We start from the raw sequence: 25385 nt of genomic DNA on the forward strand, positions 1-25385 counted from the left end.
TATGTATCAATGTGAATTTTTAAATTTTAAATGAATACAAAATTGCATCTAGATAGGAGCAATAAATTCTAATGTTCTATACCAATGTCAGGTGACTATAGTTTACAATAAATATACTTACAAAAAGCTAGAAGGACGATACTGAATGGTCACAACACAGAGAAATAATAAATGTTTGAGAAGATGGATATGCTGATTTTCCTAATCTGATTACTATATATTATATGTATTAAAACATCACGATGTAACCCATGAATATGAATATATAATTATTATTCATCAAGTTAAAAATTAAGTAGTTATTTTTAAAACGTGAATGCCAACAATATTGGGGGCATCAGGTAATAGCACATCCTGTCACCAATGGATGACTTCACATGACTTCCTGACTTGGTAGCCTGATGAAGCAAAATACTAGGTAGTGAATTATGTAGGCTGCTCTCTTGATGTTAGATATTCTGTTCATCATGGGCTCAGCATGCATTAGTTATTTTTCTCCTTTAAGTCATGTGCTTTTATGACTCCCAGTAGTAATAGGAAACTGTATTTTCAATCCTTCACATCATGTTCTCTCTTTTATTTCCAGGTCATTGCCCATGTTTATTCCACTGTCTAGAATACTTGTCCCTCTCTTTTATTCTTGTTTTCCTTCCAAATTACTTGGTCACATCAACTCCCAAATGTTCCCTCTACTTCCCCTTTCATAATATTACCTCTCTTGTAATTAACTGTTTAATCCTCTGACTTTATCCTTTACATTGTAAATCCCATCAAATTCACTGTTAACATTTAGCAGCTGGAATATTTCCGGACATGTGGTTTTAAAGAATTGACTCATAAACTCTCTTTGTTCTGTTTTGTTCACTGGAGATAATACACACCACTCAGTGTAAGATTATTTCAGTAATAGTACTATGGGAAACAGGAAGCTTCATACAATAGTATATACATATATTTATATGCATAGGTGCTACAAGAAAGGCAACCTGAATAGTTCTTTTCTTCGATAGGTGATACGGAGTGACACCCGACAAAACTGTAAGGTCTAAACAACCCACTCCCACTCTCCAGCCCCCTCTTTTATCATTCTTTATCCCCAAACCAGTGGTGACTCATATCCTCATCTTACTCTTCAACTAAGCATTTCCCTTGTTTTCAATGTCTATCCCTCAAAAAATCTGAGAGCTCTAGTACCACAATTTCCATGCTTTAAAAAAATAAAATAAAGTGTTGATATAGTACTAGTTCATTTGGTCACTTATATTTGAACCAATATAACCAGATTTTCAACATATAGATTTAAAAAATAAATTCTTAAAAAAATTAACTCTCTATCATAAAACTACATAATATCCAAATCTGGCTCATGATGATGAAACTTTGTGATGACAACTACTTTAGGCTGTATAAGTACTAGTGACTTTGATTGCTTGTAATAAGCCAGATTCTCTGTTAAACATCATACATGGATTATCTCATTTAATCCCCTACATCAACTCTATGAGGTCTGTACACTTGCTCTCCTCATTTTAAAGATTAGAAAATTGAGTTCAAGAATGAGTAAGGAACTTGGCTGAGATCACTCTATTAGTAGAATGCAGATCTGGGACTCAAACCAAGGCAGTCTGACCCCACAGCTCATCTGATCACCTAGTGCTTCTTAATAATAAGAAAAGTCAAACTTTTACAACTACCACCTAACCAAATAAGTTTTATCAATTTTGCAATGAATTTTACCTCTGGTAGTTGGATGTCTTATAAAAATACAAATTTTTTATTTTCACCAAATATTTTTCTATCAGAAAATGTTTCAACCACAAACATTTAATGACATAAGTTGGTGGCACTTTGTCTAGAAGTGCAACTTTCTCTTCTGTTTGAATTTATTAATATAAACATGATGCTGCAAGTACTAAAATGGAATCATCACTTGGTTCCTTGTTTGTTTATTTCAAAAGTTTTATAGAGGGTTTTTATTTAAGAGAGTACACTTCAATAAAGAGAGTACTGCAGCAACATTCACTGGACTGTGAACATCTGAAAATGTTTTGTGAGCAATTTTAACCAACTCAAGATTTTCCACTTTTTTACCAGATGTAGTGAATAGTAAATTTAACCTGTGCATCATGCCAAATAGTTTTTTGCATTATGGAATAGAATTAACAGCTTTGCATACTAATGGTAAATTATGAGTCACATGAATAATGCATTAATCTTAATTATTCAGGCACAATTCATGTCTGATGACCATTTTGCTTGCCTTACACAGTGCCATGAATGCCCTCAGCAGCCAGATGAGGTGATCCCCAGGAAGAGGGGTTCTGTATAGAGAAGAAGTCCAATAGGAATCTTCAGATACCTCCAACCACATGCCCTATTAGAAAATCAGCATGCAGAAGCCTGTCACACAGAAGCCCTCCATGGCCAACAGGTGTTAGTTAAAGAAGCAAAGCCTTCCCTACAGGAAATCAAACATAGGGAGGGACGAAGATCATAAGCAATTAGGAAAAAAGGGGCATTTGTCCTTCTTCCCTTCTTATCCTTGATACCAGACAATTTAGGTCTTAAAAAGAGAAGAGGAAGAAGTATCCCAGAATCAGACTCTTCACCCCCTACAACCTCCCCAACACACACACACACATATACCCTTTTCACCTGTTGTATTAGTCCATTTTCACCCTGCTAGGAAAAAATACCCGAGATTGGGTAATTTATAGAGAAAATATTTAACCAACTTACAGTTCCGCCAGGTTGAGGAGGCCTCAGGAAAGTTACAATCATGACAGAAGGCACCTCTTCACAGGGTGGCAGGAGAGAGAATTGCTGAGGAAAGGTGGGATAGCCCCTTATAAAACCATCAGATCTTATAAGAACTCACTCACTATCATGAGAACAGCATGGAGGTTGGCCCCATTATTCAATTATTTCCCATCAGGTCCCTCCCACAACATGTGGGGATTATGGGAACTACAATTCAAGATGAGATTTGGGTGGAGACGCAGCCAAATCCTATCATTCAATCTCTGGCCCCTCCAACATCTCATTTCCTCACATTTCAAAACACAATTGTTCCTTTCCAACAGTAGAATGAGCTAAGACTTTGACGAGCATTAACCCAAAAGTCCAAGTCCAAAGTCTAATCTGAGACAAGGCAAGTCCCTTCTGCCTATGAACCTATAAAACAGAAAGAAAGTTAGTTTCTTCCTAGATACAATGGGGGTAAAGGCATTTAGTAAATGCACCCATTCCAAATGGGAGAAATTGGCCAAAACAAAGGGGTTGCAGGCCCCATGCAAGTACAAAATCCAATAGGGCAATCATTAAGACTTAGAGTTCCAAAATGATTTTCTTTGACTCCATGTCTCACATACAGGTCATGCTGATGCAAGAAGTGGGCTCCCACTGCCTTAGGAAGCTTCAAACCTGTGGCTTTGCAGGATACAGTCCCTCTTCTGGCTGCTTTCACGAGCTGGCACTGAGTGTCTGTGGCTTTTCCAGGTGCACTGTGCAAGCTGTCAGTGGATCTACCATTCTGGAGTCTGGAGAACAGTGGCCCTCTTCTCACAGCTCCACTAGGCAGTACCTTAGTGGGGACTCTGTGTGACGGTTCTGACCCCACATTTCCCATCAGAGGTTCTCCATGAGGGCTCCACCCCTGCAGCAAACTTCTGCCTGGACATCCAGGCATTTCCATACATTCTCTGAAATCTATGGGGAGGTTCCCAAACCTCGACTGTTGACTTCTGAGTACCTATAGGCTCAACACCCTGTGGAAACCACCAAGGTTTGGGGCTTGCACCCTTTGAAGCAATGGCCCAAGCTGTACCTTGGCCCCTTTCAACCATGGCTGGAGCTGAAGCAGCTGGGACACAGGGCACCATGTCCTGAGGCTGCACAGAGCAGGGGGACCCTGGGCCCAGCCAGAGAAACCATTTTTTCCTCCTAGGCCTCTAGGCCTGTGATGGGAGAGGCTGCCATGAAGGTCTCTGATATGCCCTGAAGACATTCTCTCTGTTGTCTTGGTGATTAACATTCAGCTCCTTGTTACTTATGAAAATTTTTGCAGCCAGCTTGAATTTCTCCCCAGAAAAGGGGCTTTTCTTTTCTATCACATCATTAGGCTGCAAATTTTCCAAGCTCTTTTGTTCTGTTTCTTCTTGAAAGCCTTGCCACTTAGATATTTCTTCCACCAGATACCCTAAATCATCTCTCTCAAGTTAAAAGTTCCACAGTTTCTCTAGGGCAGGGGCAAAATGTCCCCAATCTCTCTACTAAAGCACAGCAAGAGTCATCTTTGCTCCGGTTCCCAATAAATTTCTTATCTCCATCTGAGACCATCTCAGCCTGGACTTCATTGTCCATATCACTATCAGCATTTTGGTCAAAGCCATTCAACAAGTCTCTAGGAAGTTCCAAACTTTCCCATATCTTCCTGTCCTCTGAACTCTCCAAATCTCTAGGAAGTTCCAAACTTTCCCACATTTTCCTATCTTTTTCTGAGCCCTCCAAACTGTTCCAACCTCTGCCTGTTACCCAGTTCCAAAGGTGCTTTCACATTTTTGGGTATCCTTATAGCAGCACCCCACTCCTGGTACCATTTTTATTATTATTATTATTATTCCATTCTCACACTGCTATGAGAAAATACCCGAGACTGGGTAATTTGTAAAGAAAAGAGGTTTAACTGACTCACAGTTCCACATGACTGGGGAGGCCTTGGGAAACTTACAATCATGGCAGAAGGCACCTCTTCACAGGGCAGCAGGAGAGAGAAGTTCCAAGCAAAGAGAAGAAAGCCCCCATTATGAAAACATCAGATCTCACGAGAACTCACTCACTATCATGAGAACAGCATGGAGGTAACCACCCCGTGATTAAATTACCTCCCACCAGGTCCCTCCCACGACATGTGCAGATTATGGAAACTACAATTCAAGACGAGATTTGGGCGAGGACATAGCCAATGCATATCACATGGATATCATCTGATCATCTTTCATGACTCATCTCAGCTCTCTCATTATTCTCTAGGAAACTACCTTTTCCAAGTTCCAATTCCACTCCCCGCCTGCCTCCTGTCCCACTAACAACTCCATTCCTAAACTCTCTTTTAGATACCCTTTTACAATTCTTCCCCATCCTACCTCTATTATACCACTCAGTGGCCCCTGCCACACTAAGTTCTGTCCACTTATCTTACCTGTCTTTCCTTTAAACTATAATCTTTTTTTGAGAACAGAGGCTGGTTTTTTTGTTTAGTTTTTTGGGGTTTTTTTTTTGGTTTTTTTTGTTTTTTTTTTTTCTCATCATTGTATCTCTAGTGCCTAATGCAGTGTCTGGAATTTAGAAGGTGCCTAAATAATTGTTGAATGAACAAATAATGACTGTTAAGTTAAGGGTAGTTTAAGACACTTTTTAATTCTGATATTTATCATACTCTACATAACCATCACAGTGACTTCCCAGAATTTCCTCCCAGAGTCTCTTCTGTTTTCATTCATTCTGTAAGTAACCTAATCTACCACTCCCCTGGCTTCAGTAGTCACATGTATGACTCTGACTGTGGATGACTTCCAAATCTATATCACTGTCTTTCATCCAAACTCCAGATGCACATTTCCAACTGCTACTGAACATTGTCATTTGGATTCATATTCTAAAACTACTCATTTCCTTCCCCCTCATGTTTTCTCTTTCTCCAGTTCTAGTTGACAAAATCATCATCTGTGCTTTCATGTTAGAGACCTTGGAATATTCCTTGATGCCTTCCACTCCAGCATCACCCTTAACCAGACACCTAATCCTGTCAGTTTTTCCTTTTATATTTTTCTAATTTTCTTCATCTCAGCCACTGTGGTCTGAATGTTTGTGTCTCCCAAAATTCATATGTTGAAATCCTAATCCCCAAGGTACTGGTATTAGGAGGTGGGGCCTTTGAGAGGCAATTAATTCACGATGTAAGACCCCTATGAATGGGATTAGTGCCTTTATAAAAGAGGCCTAGGGGAGTTTGTTTGCCTCTTCCACCATGTGAGAACACAGCTAGAAGCTGCCATCTATGAGGAACAGACCTTCACTAGACATCAAATCTTCCAGTGCCTTGATCTTGGATTTTCCAGACTCCTGAGCTACAAGAAATAAATTTATCTTGTTTATAAGCTACATAGACAATGATATTTTGTTACAGCAACCCAAACAGACTAAGATCAATCATTAATCTTTCATTTCTGATGCTTGATCTCTTGCATGGGCTACTCTGAAAGCTTCTTAGCTATTTTCCTTAATGCTAATCAAACAACTTTATAGTCGCTTTTCATCACCGTGATACCTTCCTATTTGAGTGTCATGCTGTGCTGGCACTGTGGATATAATGGTGAGTTAGACAGACCCCTTGCTTCCATGTAGCTAAAATAAGAGCTAAGCTCTTTAGAGTCATGCTCAGGGCCCTATATGTTCATATGCTAATCGTTCTTCTAATCCTATCTCCCTCCATTCTTCAGCTCACATTTTCTGCTAACATATTTCTGCTCACACATTCACTGAAGTATTTTATTTCTTTATAAAACTGTGTGTTTCAAAATCCCTCTGCCTGGGATTCTCACTTATACCCATACCTTTTTGCCACCTGATCAATGTCTACACATCTTCATGACACAATTTAAATGTCATCTCCCAATGAAGCTTTTTTTGAAGTTAATCTTTCTTTTTCCATGTTTTCATAGAATTCTGGACCTGCTTCTATTATAGTATTGGTTACACTATGCTGTAATTGTGAATAGATGCAAGTCTGTTTCAGCCCTTTTGACACTGAGCTCTTCTAGAGGAGACTCAATTATCCTTATATCTGTGCAGAATCTAGCACACTGTTTGTTACATAGCAGATAGTCAATACGTATAAATAGTGATGAATGAATAAATAAAAGAGCAAAAGCAAATATTCATTCTGTCTTTCTTATTCCTGATTCAGAAGTAAAAAGCAGAAGGTCTAAACAATGGCTCTTTTCATTTTTTAGCTTGCAATTTGTGTCATTTTTTTAAGATAAAGTTAATGGCACAACTTAATTTTAAGGATGTGTCCAATGTTTTAATAAAGGCTTATTTTATCCATTGCAATAATAAATGTGTCCATTTCTTTGCATAATATACCATAAAACAATTAATTGCAGATGGAAGACTAAAAGTGTCTTTCAAAATGATAAATGCCCCTGGTGTAGTGAAATATGTGTTGGCCTTTCTTAATCCTACTCTGCCCAAGCAAGCTGCAAGCACTGGACATGACATTTTTCCTCTCTGAGACTCAGATACATCATCTGTAAACTGAGCAGGATGGACTCGGGCTCCTTCCACTCTAATAATCAATAACACTAAAATACTTCAAAGAATCACCAGAAATGCCACCAATGCATAAAAATGAATACAAATCTACAGACAGGAAAAACCCACTAAGGGGCATCCTTGACTAAAGCAAACATGACTACACATAGCAAGAAGGCTGCAGTAAGGTAATTTGAATTATGCCAAGGGATTCTGGCTGAAATTCCAACAAATAAATGCAACTGTTCCAAGTGTGCACAGGAGAAAGACACAGAATGAGATTGCTGAAGCTTTGAAACATCTGAAGGAACGTGAATCTCACAGGACTCAATCAAATGACACAGAGAGGCAAAGTATTTAATGACTTAGAGACAAGGATTTGAAAGCACCTGACTATATCATAACCTTTTTCCAGCCCCTTCTGAACTGATAAAGTGGATACTTAAAAAATAGTCTGATTGCATACAGTTTCAAAGACTTGCTTTGCAAAGTAATATTCCTGGTTTTTTGTTTTATTTTAGCCAAAGCCTATTTTGTTTTTCGTCACTAATGTATACGAAGGTGAATGGGGAAAAGAAGAATATCAGAAGGAGGGTTCATCCTATCAAGCTAGACAGATTTGCCAATCTCAAGAATTAGTTACACATCTAAATATTTCTGGGTCAAATTTTCTAACCTGCAGACTTGCATCAGCTTGTTCACTTGAGTTTCCCCCCTTAACCTCCCACATGTCATGCTCTGTTCCCCTAACAGCTGCTCTGTTTTGCCACTCTGTTGGTTTCTAAGCTGCTCTGCCTATGACTGGCTGTGATCTGAGAAGATGAAGAATAGATGGAAGATGAAGGGAGCACTAGAGCAAAGCAAACCAGCTGCCAGAGGAATATGTGTCACTGCAAAGTGCGTAAAAGCAGACACTAGAGACAGAAAACTTTTGAAAGGAATGTTTGCTGGAACAAAGATTGTAGAAGGTGGAAAACAGGAATTAGCACAAAATCTCTAAGACCATTGTCACAAATTCTGTGTTCTGATCAATCTTCGAACAAGGCAATTCCGTTCCAATTTAATCAGAGGGAAATTATTACTTAAAAGCATCAAGAATGACAATGATGCTTTTCCAAAAAGATTTTCTGTCTTTTAACAGAAAATGTTAATGTCTTCAAGATAATAAATAAAATTAAATCAATAAATTACATTAAATTAAATCAGAAACAAAAATAGTTTGTAAATAATGTGCATTATAATTGATTAAAAGAGGTTTAAAAAGTATTTGGCCACCTCTGATACTATGGAATTGATATGCAAGAGAAATTTCTATCTTTGAAAGTCACAATAATATAGAGTGAAATGAAAATAGCTGATTGAGGTTATAAGGAAGTTATTGATATCAAATATTTTCAAAGTAGGTGAGAAAATAATCTTTGATACTACAAGTAAAATTGAAAACAAACAGGATGAGTTTTTAAAAACAAATCTTAGTAACACAGACTCCAAAAAGGAATTCCAGATATTTTTGAGATATGCAACATGATTCTTTTAAGGTCTTCAGAGACCACCTTTCCCAAAACAAATGTCAACTTTCTGAATGCATCTGAAGAATATTTCAAGCAACAGAAGATAATATGCATATTTTCAATTCATTTCCCCCTGATCTTTTCTAACTTCACATGGTAAGGAAACCTTATTTTCTAGGCACACCTACTACAAAGTAGGCATGAATAAGCCATGGTGTCCACAGGGTCCCTAAAGGGCAATTCTGCTTTTCTTATTTCCTTCAAACGTCAGTCTAATTTTTGGCTCAGTTCATGGGAAGCTTCATTCTATTATGTCTCTACTGGCATACCCTAATATTCAACTAAAGATCAGAATCTTACCTGGAGCTCTCTCCCACTTCCCTACAGTCCTGAGGGTGGTATCCTGCTCCCATTGTCATGAAGGAATAACGAATGGTCCTGCCAGACTTCACACCAGCACCAGGCTCCAAAACCCTACCCTGCCAAACCACACCACACAAGGCCTCCCACCCAGTGAGCTCCCTGGTTGCACTGGCAGTTTGAGCCACACTGGCCTCTAACCTATTCGTTTATACATTTATAGTCAAGTCAGTTTCTGAAACTTATCCAGTCTTAGGTCAGTTCCCACACCCTGGGCCCTGAAATGCTTCCTCCTATCCAACAATAACTTCAATATGAGAAACAAGCATTTTAACTAAAAATTAAATTTATGCTCTCAATGGCCCATCTGCTAATTATCTTTCTTCTGCTCCATTATCTCAACTCTCTTGCCTGAACAAGAACCTCAAAAAACTTGCATAAACACATTTGCAGGTTAGGATTCTGTAGAAGAGGGGAAGCATTCTAAATCCTGATCCAAATTTTCTTGAGATAATTGGGACAGTGAGTTAACTGACTACTTGAGGAGCCACTCCAGGATCCCCCACCTGTGTGGTCCATAGATGTAACAGCTGGGCCAGGTCAGCCTACTGACAATCTACTATTGCAGCTGGCCTTAGGCTGCACAGTGAGCCTCTCTCCTAAAACTGCCGGTTGTTTCCAAGCATTTCCTGGAGTGAGTCCCAATGCCATGTCCAAGCACAAACTAACCCGACACCCAGAAACTCTGGCTTTTCCCACCACTTCCAGGTTCCGATGAAGTAACTCCCCATGAGGCATGCAATCTGACTTCTCCAACAGCTGCTCAGAGGAGGTTGGTCTGGTCAATGCCCTGGAGGAAAAATATTAACCAAGGAGGAACAGGTGATTACAAGAAGATGTCAGATAAATTATTTTGCCTGCCCTCCTCTAATCCAAATAGATTTTTCTAAGACAATGATTTCAGGTTACCACTCCAGAAATGTCCTATGTGACCAAGCAATCAACTGTGTCACCTATAAGGATGTAACCAGCTGAGTAGCACACTACCTGGTATTTGCTCTTCTTCCTCCACTGCCAAATTTACTTTATTCTTGCTGCCCTAGGATTGAAATCCCCAATAAAGCATTAGCATATAAACTTTGCCTCAGATTCCTTTCTTTTTTTGTAGGAAACTTGGGCTAAGACATAGATTAATGAATAATATGACTCCTGCCTCTCCTCCAGGGAAGAGGAGACATACACAGGCTGGAGAGATCTTATTCTTTTTAGTTTGAAATTAGAAATTTATCTGGTAAGAATGTCAATTCATTATTATCACTGACCACTCTGCTGCCCCTCCCTCATCTGCTTCTCTCTCTTCCTTCCCTCCCTTTTTCCCTCTCTCCTTCTCCCCTATCTGCTCTTCTCTTCCTGCCTCTCTCTCAGCAACCCAGGAAAAGATTTCCTACAGTCAGATAAGAGGTGGTAAGAGAAAACTTTTTTTTAATTCAGCCAATGCATGTGAGTGATTAGAGGGAAGAGCTAAATAGATAATAAAATGCAATAAAAACAACTTCACAGACACCTAAAGACACCTAATATTTCACAGAGTAATAATATATTCCAGAATAAATAAATGTTCTAATAAAGAAAATTAAAATGTTACATTCCAAGTGATTTTCAATGCAATTCATGTTAATATGACCATCAGTCTCAAAGGCGTGAAGAGCACAACTTTTAGAAAATTGTTCTCAAATTTTTCTAATTATGCATGACATCGACCCTAATTTTGACACTTAATTTTAAAGCACAATGTGTTCTTGTGAAGAAGATAAGGAAATAGACCATGACCTTCCTGATAAATGTACATTTATATTTTTAATTCTAGGTGATTCTTTACCCAGAGATTCCAACTTGCCTTTATCTCCCAATTCAGTACTCACCATGGGCTTAGAAATCCCATTGATTAATACAAAGAGTAAACCTGGCTTCACTTTGGTAAGCTTACAGCTTGGTAAATTTAGCCTCTTGGGTTTAAAATAACCACCAAGTAGAAAATTGTAGCAGCTCAATCAGTGCAATAGAATTAAGCTGATAAATTAGAAATGGAAGAGGAGAGGAATTAATCGGTATTGGACATGAAAAGGGGTTTTTAGTTCCTAAATATTTGTGCTGTAATCTCCTTTAAACTTTAATTAAACTCTCTCAAAGTTTATAATCTTAAGATACATTTATTTTAAGTTTACCCATGTGCCAGAAAGATTTACTCAAGCTGTCAGTTTTTTACACTTAAGCATTTAATTCTGAAGTGACTGATTACAATCATCGTGCCTCAGATGAGGTAAAGTATTTTCAAGCTGACTCTTGGTAAATTTCTCCTATAAAAAGAAACAGACTTTTCTACTGCAGGTGTAAATGTCAACTGATGCAACCGTCTGTATAGCAGTTAGGCATTCTTGGGAAAGCTGAAGGTGCACATCACCTATAATTCAGTATTTCCACTCTTAAGTGGCAAAGAGAAACTCTTGAGCATCTATGACTGAAGACATCAACAAGAAATCTCACATCATCATTGCTCATGATAAAAAAAATAGAAAAAATGGTACAATAGATATGGAAATTGCAATATATTCAAATGGTGTATAATACAATAGTATATGGTGAAATATCAACAGCCACACATCAATATGTAAGAATAAGATCAATAAAGATAAATTAAGATCATAATTTTAAGTGAAAGAGAAGAATCATACTATGTATAAAATTCAAAAGGAGGCAAAATAAACACTATTTAGTTTAGGGATAGAAATATACCTGTTAAAACAGTAAAGAACCACAAAGGAATGATTAACAGAAAATTCAGGAGAGTAATAAGTACTGAGAGAGGACAGAAAGGAAAATTATCAAAGAGCACTTTGATTATAAATTATAAAAGAGGAGCACTCAGGGGATTTCTAAGCCACTACCCAAATAATTTCTCAACCTGGTGTTGGATATGTTATTATTTACTTTATTAGTATTATTAACCTGTTTGTTCACATATCTTTGCATGTATATTCCAGAATAAATTTTTAATAAAATCAATGACTTAACCTTAAATAGAACAATACTTCATTTTTAAAGTTAATTTTGTATAGTAATAATAATTAATCAAATTTTATTTAATAATAATGTTTAAAAATAATTTGCTATTGATCCAGGATGCCTGTAACCAAACAGTCTATAACTTGAGAATGCGGTCATTTTAGTTTGATGATAATATACTGGCCAGTGTCACTCCATGTTAACAGCAGTAAGAATGTCAAAGTCAGATGAACAATCAATCTGAGATGGACATATCATATGATGGTGTATTATCTTTACTGCTATAAAGAAATATCTGAGACTGTGTAATTTATGGAGAAAAGAGGTTTAATTGGCTTGTAGTTCCACAGGCTGTACAAGAAGCATGATGCTGGCATCTGCTTGGCTTCTGGTGAAGCCTCTGGAAACAAAATCATGGTGGAAGCACTTCACATGGCCAGAGGAGGAGAAAGTGGGGAGGTGCTACACACGTTTAAACAACCAGATCCCATGGGAACTGTATCACAGGACAAGACTAGGGTGATGGTGCTAAACCACTGGAAACCACCCTCATGATTCAATCTCCAGGCCCCACCTCCAACAGTGGGGATTACAATTCAACATGAGATTTGGGCAGGGACACAGATCTAAACCATATCAGGTGGGCATTATGGTCCCACCTCCTGGCATTCATTCTCTTGTGTAGTACCCCATCTTAAATGTGGACAGAACCTGTGACTTCCTCCTGGCCAATAAAGTAGGCAAATGGGATGTACATGATTATATTTCATAAGATAATAATGTCTGTCTTGCAAGGAGATTCTCTCTTGCAAAGAGGCGACTTTCCATTATGAGCTGTCTGTGGAGATGCCCATGTGGCAAGGAGCTGAGAGCAGCCTCTGGATGACAACCAGCAAGAAACTGAGGCACGCAGTCCAACATTCTGTAAGGAACAGAGTTCTTCCAACAACCACATGAGCAAGGAAGTGGATCATTCCCCATTCAAGCCTCAGGTGAGACCACATCCCCCACTGGTACCTTTACTATAGCCTTGCAGAGGACCTAGTTAAGCCATGCCTGTACTCTGACCTGGATAAGACTAAGAATGTTAGACTCATTTTACTAAAGGGAGTAAACTGGAAAGATGAGAGTTGGCAATAAGGATGGAAGAGCTATATTAAGACACTGGTGATTTTTAAAAAAATGTTACTGACAAAGCCTGGGATATGTCCAAGGGTGAATGGATAAGGCAGTCATGGGAGTATACCAGGGTATTTGAAGGTTTATCTCTGAGGACATTGAAACAACCAAGAATTACGACCATGGTAGTTTAGGGAGAATGAGAATGGGCAAGAAGTGAACATTTTTAAGGAATGAGAAGTCTGTAGATAACTTCAATAGAGAGAGATAATGGGCATTACAGTCAGGTATGTGAATTTCAAAGCTGGAAGAGTTTAAGGAGGAGTAAGAGGGAATGGGATAGTGGCCCAGAAGAAGAAATGGTGATCGAGAAAATCACCATCCCACTTCCAGGCCCAGTGATAAGAGGTAGGATGGGATAGAAGATGGCCCTCAGTTAAGGAAGTTGTAGGTGTACCAGAGAGCTCAGGTAAGAGCCATATTTCTATGGCATAATAGTCCCTTTGAATTAGACTCCAGAATATAAGGATTTCCTTTTGATAAGGGAAATGAAAAAGAAATACTATTTTGCCTACTGCTGCAAAACTTACAATTTTTGGATTAAAGAAGAAAAGCAAATAACCAACTCAAAAAATTATGATTTCTACACATTCATAAAGCCTACTACCACTGATCTATAAATCTAATTTAACCTTACATCTGGGTTTGATATTTATCAGCAGTCATTTTCAGAAAGCAGATTGCATTGAACCCAAATTGGATTGTAACAAATATTTTCTTAAATGTTTCCTTTCTCCTTAGGCCCAGTTTTAGGGAACATTTTCTCATTAATTATTAGAATAACTCTGGCAAAAAAAAAAAGAGTGCTCAAAGATATTGGGCAAGGCTATAAAAACAGATGTGATTTGACATATATCCTATAAGTAATCAAGCTTCAAAATGCCAGCTTATGCATTCATAATATGACTCAAAATTAACATCATGACAATCACGTCACTAATTTGTGCTAAGTAGAACATTAAACAATTGACCTAACCAATCCTTAGTGTTAACTTCAAGAAAAGCAAATGTATACACTCTTACATAAGAATGTTTTATGTATAAACATATACCATTTACTTGATACCACAAGAAAAGTTAATGTTCAGTGTAGTCCTCGTTTGTAAAAATAAAAACAACCCAATTGTTCATCAAAAAAGAAATGGATAAACCAAAAAAATCTGCTGCATGGATCTATCCAAAATGGTCAATTAGAAGCAGCTGCAGTCTGCAGTGCTCACAGAGAGGAATGAAAGGGACAAGTGAATTCAACACCTCCAACTGAGATATCCATATTCTTACACTGGGACTAACCAGGCAAATAATGTGACTCATGGAGAACAAAGAAAAGCTTGGGAGTGGGTAGAGCAGGCCCAACCGGGAGCAACATAGAGCCAAAGGAGCACCCACCCCAGCCCCTCAAGGAAATTGATGAGTGATTGTGCGACTCTGCATGGGAAACCACACTTCTCCCACGGATCTTTGCAACCCACAGATCAGGAGATCCCCTCACGAGCCCATGCCACTGTGGCCTTGGGTCTGATATGCAGAGCTGTGTGGAGGCTTGGCAGAGCAGCTGCTCAGGCACATACAGAGATCCAAGAGTTTTACATATTCTGGCCAGGGGATCCCTGGCAAGATGAGAAATCTGTCCATACATATCCCTAGAAAGGTGGCTGAATCCAGGGAGCCAAACAGTGTTGTTCCATGGACCCCACTTCCATGGCACCTCACAAGTTAAAACTCACTGGCTTGGAATCCCAGCCAGTCAACAACAGTGGGCTGGAGTCCATCTGAGATGGGTTTGAATTCCCAAGCAGTGGGGTGGTCACCATCTCTGCAGTTCAGTTGATTCAGCTCCTCCAGTTTGCCGGCTTTGGAGAATACAGGCAGTCCAAATGGGGAAGTATTCCCTCAATGCAGCACACCTGCTCTACCAAAAAGTAGCCAGTCCACTTATTTGGGTAGGTCCCTGATTCCATTATTCCTTACTGGGTGAGACCTCCCAGTAGGGATTCCATCTACGTCCTAATGCAGGCCAGCAATAAGCCAGTACCCCCCTGGGATAGAGCTTCCAGAGGAAGAAGCTGGCTGCCATCTTTGTTCTTTTGCAGGATTCACTGGTGATACCTTCAGGTACAACAGAAACCAGCAAAACTAGGGTCTGGAGCAGATCCCCAGGAAACTACAGTAGCCCTAGGGTAGAGTGGCCTATTAAAAGAAAAACAAACCAATGGAAACAATAACAACAGCAGCAACAACAACAACAACAAACAGATAAACCTTATCAAAGGTCAGCAACCCCAAAGACTGAAGGTAGATAAGCCCACAAAGATGAGAAAGCATCAATGCAAAAACGTTGAAAACTCAAAAAGCTAGATTGCCTTTTCTCCTCCAAATGACCACAACACCTCTCCAGCAAGGGCACAAAACTGAGCTGAGGATGAGATGGCTAAATTGGCAGAAGTCAGCTGCAGAAGGTGGGTAATACCAAACTTCACTGAGCTAAAGGAGCATGTTATAACCTAAAAAGAAGCTAAGAATCATGATAAAACAATACAGGAACTAACAGCCAGAATAGCCAGTTTAGAGAGGAACGTAACCCACATGATGGGGCTGAAAAACACAACACGAGAACTTCACAATGCAACCACAAATATTAACAGCAGAATAGACCAAGGGGAGGAAAGAATCTCAGAGATTCAAGACTATCTTTATGAAATAAGAGAGGCAGACAAGAATAGATGAAAAAGAGAATGAAAAGGAACAAACAAACCCTCCAAGAAATATGGGATTATGTAAAGAGACCAAACCTATGACTGATTGGGGTACCTGAAAGAGACAAGAAGAATGGAACCAAGTTGGAAAACATACTTCAGGATATCACCCAGAAGAATTTCCCCAACCTAGCAAGACAGGCCAACATTCAATTTCAGAAAATCCAGAGAACCTCAGTAAAATACTCCATGAGAAAATCAGTCCCAAGACACACAATCATCAGATTCTTCAAGGTCAAAATGAAATAAAAAACATTAAGGGAAGCCAGAGAGAAGGGCCAGGTCATTTACAAAAGGATACTCATCAGACTAACAGTGAACCTCTCAGAAGAAACCCTACAAGCCAAAAGAGATTGGGAGCCAATACTCAATGTTCTTAAAGAAAATAATTTTCAACCCACAATTTCATATCTAGCCATACTAAGCTTTATAATCGAAAAAGAAATAAGACTCTTTTCAGACAAGCAAATGCTGAAGGAATTCGTCACCACTAGGCCTGCCTTGCAAGAGAACCTGAAGGAAGTACTAGATATGGAAAGGAGAAACCATTACCAGCCACTACAAAAGCTCACAGAAGTACACAGACCAGTGACACCATGAAGCAATCACAGAAACAAGTCTGCAAAATAACCAACTAGCATCATGATGACAGGATCAAATTCACACATGAAAATATTAACCTTAAATGTAAATGGGCTAAATTCCCTAATTAAAAGACACAGAATAAGCTGGATAAAGAGCCAAGACACATCAGTGTATTGTCTTCAAGAGACCCACCTCATATGCAAAGACACACGTAGGTTCAAAATAAAGGGATGGAGGAAAATTTACCAAACAAATGGAAAACAGAAAAAAGTGCATTAGTTTCAGTAGAAATGGTGCCAGCTCTTCTTTGTACCTCTGGTAGGGGTTGCAATCCTAGTTTCTGGTAAAGTGGGCCTTAAACCAACAAAGGTAAAAAAAGACAAAGAAAGGCATTACATAAAGGTAAAGGGTGATAAGAAGACCTAACAAGAAGAGCTAACTATCCTAAATATACATGCATCCAATACATGAGCACCCAGATTCATAAGTTCTTCCTTTAAAGACTTTGCTTTATGAATTCATAAAGAAAGACACTTACAAAGAGACTTAGACTCCCAAACAATAACAGTGGGAGACTTTAACACCCCATTGACAATATTAGAGAAATCATTAAGACAAAAACTTAACAAAGATATTGAGGACCTGAACTCAGGCCTGGATAAAATGGATCTGATAGATATATAAAGGACTTTCAATCCAAATTCAACAGAATATACATTCTTCTCATTCCTACATGGCACTTACTCTGAAATTGATCACATAATCAGAAGTAAAACATTCCTCAGCAAATGCAAAAGAACTGAAGTCATAACAGTCTCTCAGACCACAGCACAATCAAATTAGAACTCAAGACTGAGAAATTAACTCAAAACCACACAACCATATGGAAATTAAACAACCTGCTCATGAATGACTTTTGGGTAAATGATGAAATTAAGGCAGAAATCAAGAAGTTCATCAAAACTAATGAGAACAAAGAGACAATGTACCAGAATCTCTGGGATGCAACTAAAGCAGTGATAAGAGGGAAATGTATAGCATTAAATACCCACATCAAAAAGCTAGAAAGATCTCAAGTTAACGACCTAACATCTCAACTAAAAGAACTAGAGAACCAAGAACAAGCAAACCCCAAAGCTAGTAGAAGACAAGAAAAAACCAAGATCAGAGAGGAACTGAAGAAGATACAGACAAAAACAAAAAACCTTCAAAAACTCAAAAAATCCAGGAAATGGTTTTTTGAAAAAATTAATAATATAGATAAACTATTAGCTAGACTAATAATGAAGAAAAGAGAGAAGAATTAAATAAACACACTCAGAACTGATAAGGGAGGTATCACCACCGACCTTACAGAAATACAACCAACCATCCGAGAATACTATTAACACCCCTATGCACGTAAACTAGAAAATCTAGAAGATATGCATAAATTCCTGGACATACACACCCTCCCAAGACTGAACCAGGAAAAAACTGAATCCCTGAATAAACCAATAATGAGTTCTGAAATTCAGGCAGTATTAAATAGCCTACCAACTAAAAAAAAAAAACCCAGAACACACAGATTCACAGCTGAATTCTACCAGAGGTACAAAGAAGAGCTGGCACCATTTCTACTGAAACTAATCCAATAAATGGAAAAAGAGGCACTCCTTTCTAACTTGTTCTATCACACCACCACCACCCTGATGCCAAAACCTGGCAGAGATATAACAAAAAGAAGAAAAGGTTGGGCCAATATCCCTGATGAACATTGATGCAAAAATCCTCAGTAAAATACTGGAAAACTGAATCCAGCAGCAAATCAAAAAGCTCTTCCACCATGATCAAGGTGGTTTCATCCCCAGGATTCAAGACTGGTTCAACATACACAAATCAATAAATGTGATTTATGATATAAACAGAACGGAAAACAGGAAACACATGATTATCTCAATGATGCAGAAAATGCCTTCAATAAAATTCAACACCCCTTCATGTTAAAAACTCTCAATAAACTAGGTACTGAGGGAACATACCTCGAAATAATAAAAGCCATATATGACAAACCCACAGTCAATATCATACTGAATGGGCAAAAGCTGGAAGCATTCCCCTTGAAAACTGGCACAAGACAAGGATGCCCATTCTCACCACTCCTATTCAACACAGTATTGCAAGTTCTGGCTGGGCAATCAGGCAAGAGAAAAAAATTAAGCCTATTCAAATAAGAAGAGAAGAAGTCAAATTAACTTTGTTTGTAGATGACATGATCCTATACCTAAAAAACCCCATTGTATTAGCCCAAAATCTCCTTAAGTTGATAAGCAACTTCAGCAAAGCCTCAGAATATAAACTCAATATGCAAAAATCACTAGCATTCCTGTACACCAACAACAGGCAAGCAGAAAGCCAAATCATGAATAAACTTCCATTCACAGTGGCTACAAAAAGAATAAAATGCCTAGAAATACATCTAGAAGGGAAGGGAAGGACCTCTTCAAGGAGAACTACAAACCACTGCTCAAAGAAAATCAGAGGACACAAACAAATGGAGAAATATTCCACGCTCATGGATAGGAAGAATCAATATTGTGAAAATGGCCATACAGCCAAAGTAATTTAAAGATTCAATGCTATTCCCATTAAACTATCATTGACATTCTTACCAAATAAGAAAAAACCATATTAAAATTCATATGAAAGCAAAAATGAGCCTAAGTAACCAAGACAATCCTAAGTAGAAAGAACAAAGCTGGAGGGATCACACAACCAACTTCAAACTAAATTACAAGACTATAGCAACCAAAGCCTCATGGTACTGGCACCAGGACAGACACATAGATCAATGGAATGGAAGAGAACTCAGAAATAAGACCCTACACCTTCAACCATCTGATCTTCAACAAACTTCACAAAAGCAAGGAGTGAGGAAAGGATTCTCTATTAATAAATGATGGTGGGAGTGCCGGCTATCCATATGCAGAAAATTGAAACTGAACTCCTTCCTTACACCTTATACAAAAATCAACTCAAGATAGATTAAAGACTTAAATGTAAAACCCAAAACTATAAAAACCCTAGAAGAAAATCTCAGCAATACCATTCAGAACATAGACACGGGCAAAGGTTTCATGATGAAATCACCAAAAGCAATTGCAACAAAAGCAAAAATTGACAAATGGGATCTAATTAAACTAAAGAGCTTCTGCACAGCAAAAGAAACTATTATCAAAGTAAACAGACAACCCACAGAATGGGAGAAAAATTTCACAATCTATCATCTGACAAAGGTCTAATATCCAGAGTCCACAAGGAATTTAAACAGGTGTACAAGAAAAAAACAACCCCATTAAAAAATCAGCAAAGGACATGAACAGACACTTCTCAAAAGAAGACACGCATGCAGCCCACAAACATATGAAAAAAAGCACAACATCATGGATCACTACAGAAATGCAAATCAAAACTTCAATCAGATGCCATCTCATGCCAGTCAGAATGATGATTATCAAAACGCCAAGAAACAACAGATGCTGGTGAGGTTGCAGAGAAATGGGAACGCTTTTACACTGTTGGTGGGAATGTAAATTAGTTCAATCATTATGGAAGACGGTGTGGAAATTCCTCCAAGATCTAGAACCAGAAATACCATTTAATTCAGCAATCCCATTACTGGGTATATAATAAATCATTCTATTATAAAGATACATGCACACATATGTTCATTGCAGCACTATTCATAATAGCAAAGGCATAGAATCAACCTAAATGCCCATCAGTGATAGACTGGACAAAGAAAATGTGGTATATAAAAAAAAGAAAAAGAAAATGTGGTATATATACACCATGGAATACTATGCAGTCATAAAAAAGAAAGATCTTGTCATTTGCAGGGGCATGGATGGAGCTAGGTGTCATTATCCTCAGTAAACTAATGCAGGAACAAAAAAACAAACACTGCATGTTCTCACTTCTAAGTGGGAGTTGAATGATGAGAACACATGGACACACAGTGGTGTACAACACACACTGGGGCCTGTTGGGGAATTGGAGGAGGAGAGCATCAGGAAGAATAGCTAATGGATATTGTGCTTAATATGTAGGTGATGGGATGATGGGCGCATATGTGCATGGCACAGATTTACTTATGTAACAAACATTCACATCCTACACATATACCCCTGAACTTAAAATAAAAGTTGAATAAAAAAATGGATAAATCATGTAACATTTATGCTACTGAAGCACAGTCATAGAAAGAACGAGAAAAATTTCTATTAGTATTTCTCTATGATCCAGTGATCATCTACACCAAAATCATTGGGTTTTTTAAAATAAATAAATTTTATTGTGTATATTTAAGGTATATAACATAATGTTACAAACTATATATAAAGTGTAAACCAAAAGGCATCTGAGGCAGGTCCCAACCAATTTAGAATGTTTATTTTGCCAAGGTTAAGGACAAACTCAAAGTCATCCCTCTGATCATGTGAGACAAACGCAAATTTGATTGCTTCCTTTGCCCTATTGTGTCACTAAGCCAGACTAAGGCAAAAGTGACTATTCCCATAAATTGTGCATTCTGCAAAGAGATAATCAGAAACTACTTAAAAGAATGCAACCATTTGTCTCTTATCTACCTATGACTTGGAAGCCCCCTCCCTGCTTCAAATTGTCCTGCCTTTCCAGACTGAACCAGCATACATATTACATATATTAATTGATGTCTCATGACTCCCTAAAATGTATAAAACCAAGCTGTCCCCCAACCACCCTGGACATATGTCGTCAGGACCTCTTGAGACTGTGTCACAGGCACATCCTTAACCTTGGCAAAATAAATTTTCCAAATTGATTGAGACCTGTCTCAGATGCCTTTTTGTTAACAATAGTAAAATAGTTACTACAGTGGAATAAACGTTAACATCCATTGTCTCACATAGTTACTCATCCCCTCATCAAAAGAGCATCTGTAATCTACTCATTTAGCAAAAATCCTGAATACAGTACACTTTAATTAACTATTGTCCTGATGTTGTGCATTGTTTATCCATATTTGCTACTTTATATCCTTTGACCTACATTTCCCCATTTTCTCCCCCTACTCCACCCTAGCCCTGGTAACTACTGTTTTATTCTCCCCTATATATATGATCTTTTATTTTTACATTCTGCATATAAGTGAGATCACGGTATATTTGTCTTTCTGTGTCTGGTTTATTTAACTTAGCATAATGCCCTCCAGGTCCATCCATGATGTGGCACATTGCAGATGCTCCTTTTTTAAGGCTGACTAGCATTTTGTTAAACAAGCAGATACCCTGAGCCTCATCCCAGACCTACTGAATTCATTGGACATAAATTTTTCATTAGAGCCTCCACTTGTTCTTATCCATAAAAGTTTGAAAATCACTATTATGTGTTCCAACAGGGAAAGCTCTCCTAAATAAAACTGTTAGAAGAAAAAGAAAGATTCAGAAAAATATGTATAGAACAAGCCTGTGTTTATAAAAGCAAAATTGTGTAAATGTGTGTATGTTTGTGTGTATATGTGCATATAAGCATTTATGTTTGTGTATAAAAATATACACAAAATTTTTGTGTAAGCAAATGTATACATATAACAATATTATTATATGTATACATATAACAATATTATTGTTATATGTATACATTTGCTTACACAAAAATTTTGTGTATATTTTTTAATATTGTTAATACTGAATATAAACGAATAGTATGAAAAAGTCCAGAAGGCAGTACAATAAATGTTAACAGTGACAAAGGTTAAATCATCCAGGACCCTCGGGGCCATGTTAAGGAGGTAATATTTTATGAAGTTATTGAAAGGTGTGTGTATGGCCACACCACCCTGAATGTGCCCAATCTCGTCTGAAAGGTGTTAAGCAAGGACTAAGGAGGGGAAATAAGAGTGAGAGAGGCATACAGAATATGATACAATTTAGGGTCTTAAAAAACTACCCTGGCAGCCATGTGGAGACTGGCTTAGAGGAAGACACACCAGCAAGGGAATGGGGTGGACTACCAATGGTGAGAACAAAGGTAAACATGGAAGGGACTCAACCAGAGCAGAATCTAACCCATTAGGAAATTGTGTAGTGGGAAGACACACACTCCTCAGAGCCCTTTAAAGAATACACATGTGTGACATCCCAAGAGAGTCAGCATGTGGATACTGTAGGGTCAGAAGACATCAACAGCTGATAGTTATGATGCCAGAGAGAAGCAGCCATCCAAGAGAGGACCACGACAATAGCCAGCGAAGTGAAGAGACATTTCCCTTTCCCTCTCCTTCCTCTCCACTCTAACACAACTGAGTGCTAGAGCACTAGAGCCTAGAAAAGACAGGATAGAATGTACGCAGCAGTGCTTCTTTTTTTTGTTGTTTGTTTTGTTTATTTTTTAATTTTTATTTTTATTTTAAGTTCCAGGTACATGTGCAGAATGTGCAGGTTACAAAGGCAAACATGTGCCATGGTGGTTTGCTGTACCTATCAACCCGTCACCTAGATATTAAGCCCAGCATGCATTAGCTTTTTTTCCTAATGCTGTCCTTACCCCCACCATACCCCTGAGAGGCCCCAGTGTGTGTTATTGCCCTCCCTGTGTTCTCATTGTTCAGCTCCCACTTATAAGTGAGAATATGTGGTGTTTGGTTTTCTGTTCCTGCATTAGTTTGCTGAGCACAATGACTTCCAGCTCCATCCATGTCCCACAAAGGACATGACCTTGTTCCTTTTAATGGCTGCATAGTATTCTGTGATGTATACATACACATTTTCTTTATCCACTCTATCATTAATGGGCATTTGGGTTAATTCTATATCTTTGCTCTTGTGAATAGTGCTGTAATGAATACACATGTGCATGTATCTTTAAAATAGAATGATTTATATTCTTTTGGTTATATACCCAGTAATGAGATTGCTGGGTTAAATGGTATTTCTGGTTCTAGATCTTTGAGGAATCGCCACACCATCTTCCACAATGGTTGAACTAATTTACATTCCCAACGACAATGTAAAAGCTTTCCTATTTCTCTGCAACCTCGTCAGCACTGGCTTCTTGACTTTTTGATAATCATCATTCTGACTGGAGTGAGATGGTATCTGATTGTGGTTTTGATTTGCATTGCTCTAATGATCAGTGATGTTGAGCTTTTTTTCATATGTTTGTTGGCTGCATGCACGTCTTCTTTTGAGTAGTGTCTGTTCATGTCCTTTGCCCACTTTTTAACGGGGTTGTTTTTTCTTGTAAATTTTAAGTTCCCTGTAGATTATGGATAATAGACCTTTGTCAGGTGGATAGATTGCAAAAATCTTCTCCCATTCTGTAGGTTGCCTGTTCACTCTGATAATAGTTTCTTTTGCTGTACAGAAGCTCTTTAATTAGATCCCATTTGTCAATTTTTCCTTTTGTTGCACTTGTTTTTGGTGATTTCATCAAGAAACCTTTGTCTGTGCCTATATTCCGAATAGCATAGCCGAGATTGTCTTCTAGGGTTTTTATAGTTTTGAGTTTTACATTTAAGTCTAATCTATCTTGAGTTAGTTTTTGTATAAAGTGTAAGGAAGGAGTTCACTTTCAATTTTCTCCATGTAGCTAGCCAGTTGCCAGTTCTTCCAGCACCATTTATTAAATAAGGACTCCTTCCCCGTTGTTTATTTTTGTCAGATTTGTGAAAGATCAGATGGTTGTAGTTGTGCAGTCTTATTTCTGAGTCCTCTATTTTGTTCCATTTGTCTATGTGCCTGTTTTTGTATCAGTACCATGCTGTTTTGGTTACTGTAGCCTTGTAGTATCATTTGAAGTTGGGTAGCATGATGCCTCCAGCTTTGTTATTTTTGCTTAGGATTGTCTTGGCTATACGAGCTCTTTTTTGGTTGCAGCAGTGCTTCTTAAATGTTGATTCCAGAAAGCAGCAACAGCATCACCTAGGAACTTATTAGAAACATATTCTCAGGTCTTTCCACAGACCTGAATAAAAAACTCTGCGGCTAGCACCCAATAATTTGTATTTTTAAAAAGCACCCCAATCTCAGGTGATTTTGATACACACTAAAGTTTGAGAACCACCAATGTGGAATTTTGGAAATTTTAAACTGTACTGGAATGAGTTCTAATAACTATAAATGAACTGGTTGTTATGAGATTTGCCTGAGATGTTATTTAAGGATAAGAAGAGAAATTGGACAGAATACATTTAAAAGCAGTGGCTTGAGAAAAAGAAAACTTTTCATATTTCATCTCAATGACTGAAGAACAGATGCATTAACAACAATTCATTTATGATTCTATATTTGTAAATATCCATTATTTGAACAAGAATGGGATGATATTTTAGTTTTATATTCAATATTAAATCTGATCAACATCAGCATTTTGTTGACAAGCTATGTTAATACCAGCTCCTAAAAATCATGTACTCAGAATAGCATGGCCATCCAATATGATGCAGAAGAGGTTACCTATGCTATCCAATTCTGTACTTCACGACTCCCCAACCCAGCAACAGAAAAACAGACTTCACGGAAATAATACAGGGAGTTTACCCTGAAGAGATATGGATTGACAATGAGTATCTGGTCAATAGTTTATAATAATATAC

At 38.0% G+C, this 25385-nt stretch overlaps 1 long non-coding RNA gene across 1 annotated transcript in view; it reads right to left on the reverse strand.

Annotated features, from left to right (window-relative positions):
• The window catches only part of LOC105541526, a 140948-nt gene that overhangs the window by 49945 nt on the left and 65618 nt on the right, over positions 1 to 25385 (reverse strand). The gene's annotated exons all lie outside the window — the stretch shown is intronic.

The sequence above is a fragment of the Mandrillus leucophaeus genome, unplaced genomic scaffold (genome assembly GCF_000951045.1).
Source record: "Mandrillus leucophaeus isolate KB7577 unplaced genomic scaffold, Mleu.le_1.0 Scaffold1056, whole genome shotgun sequence".
NCBI lineage: Eukaryota > Metazoa > Chordata > Mammalia > Primates > Cercopithecidae > Mandrillus > Mandrillus leucophaeus.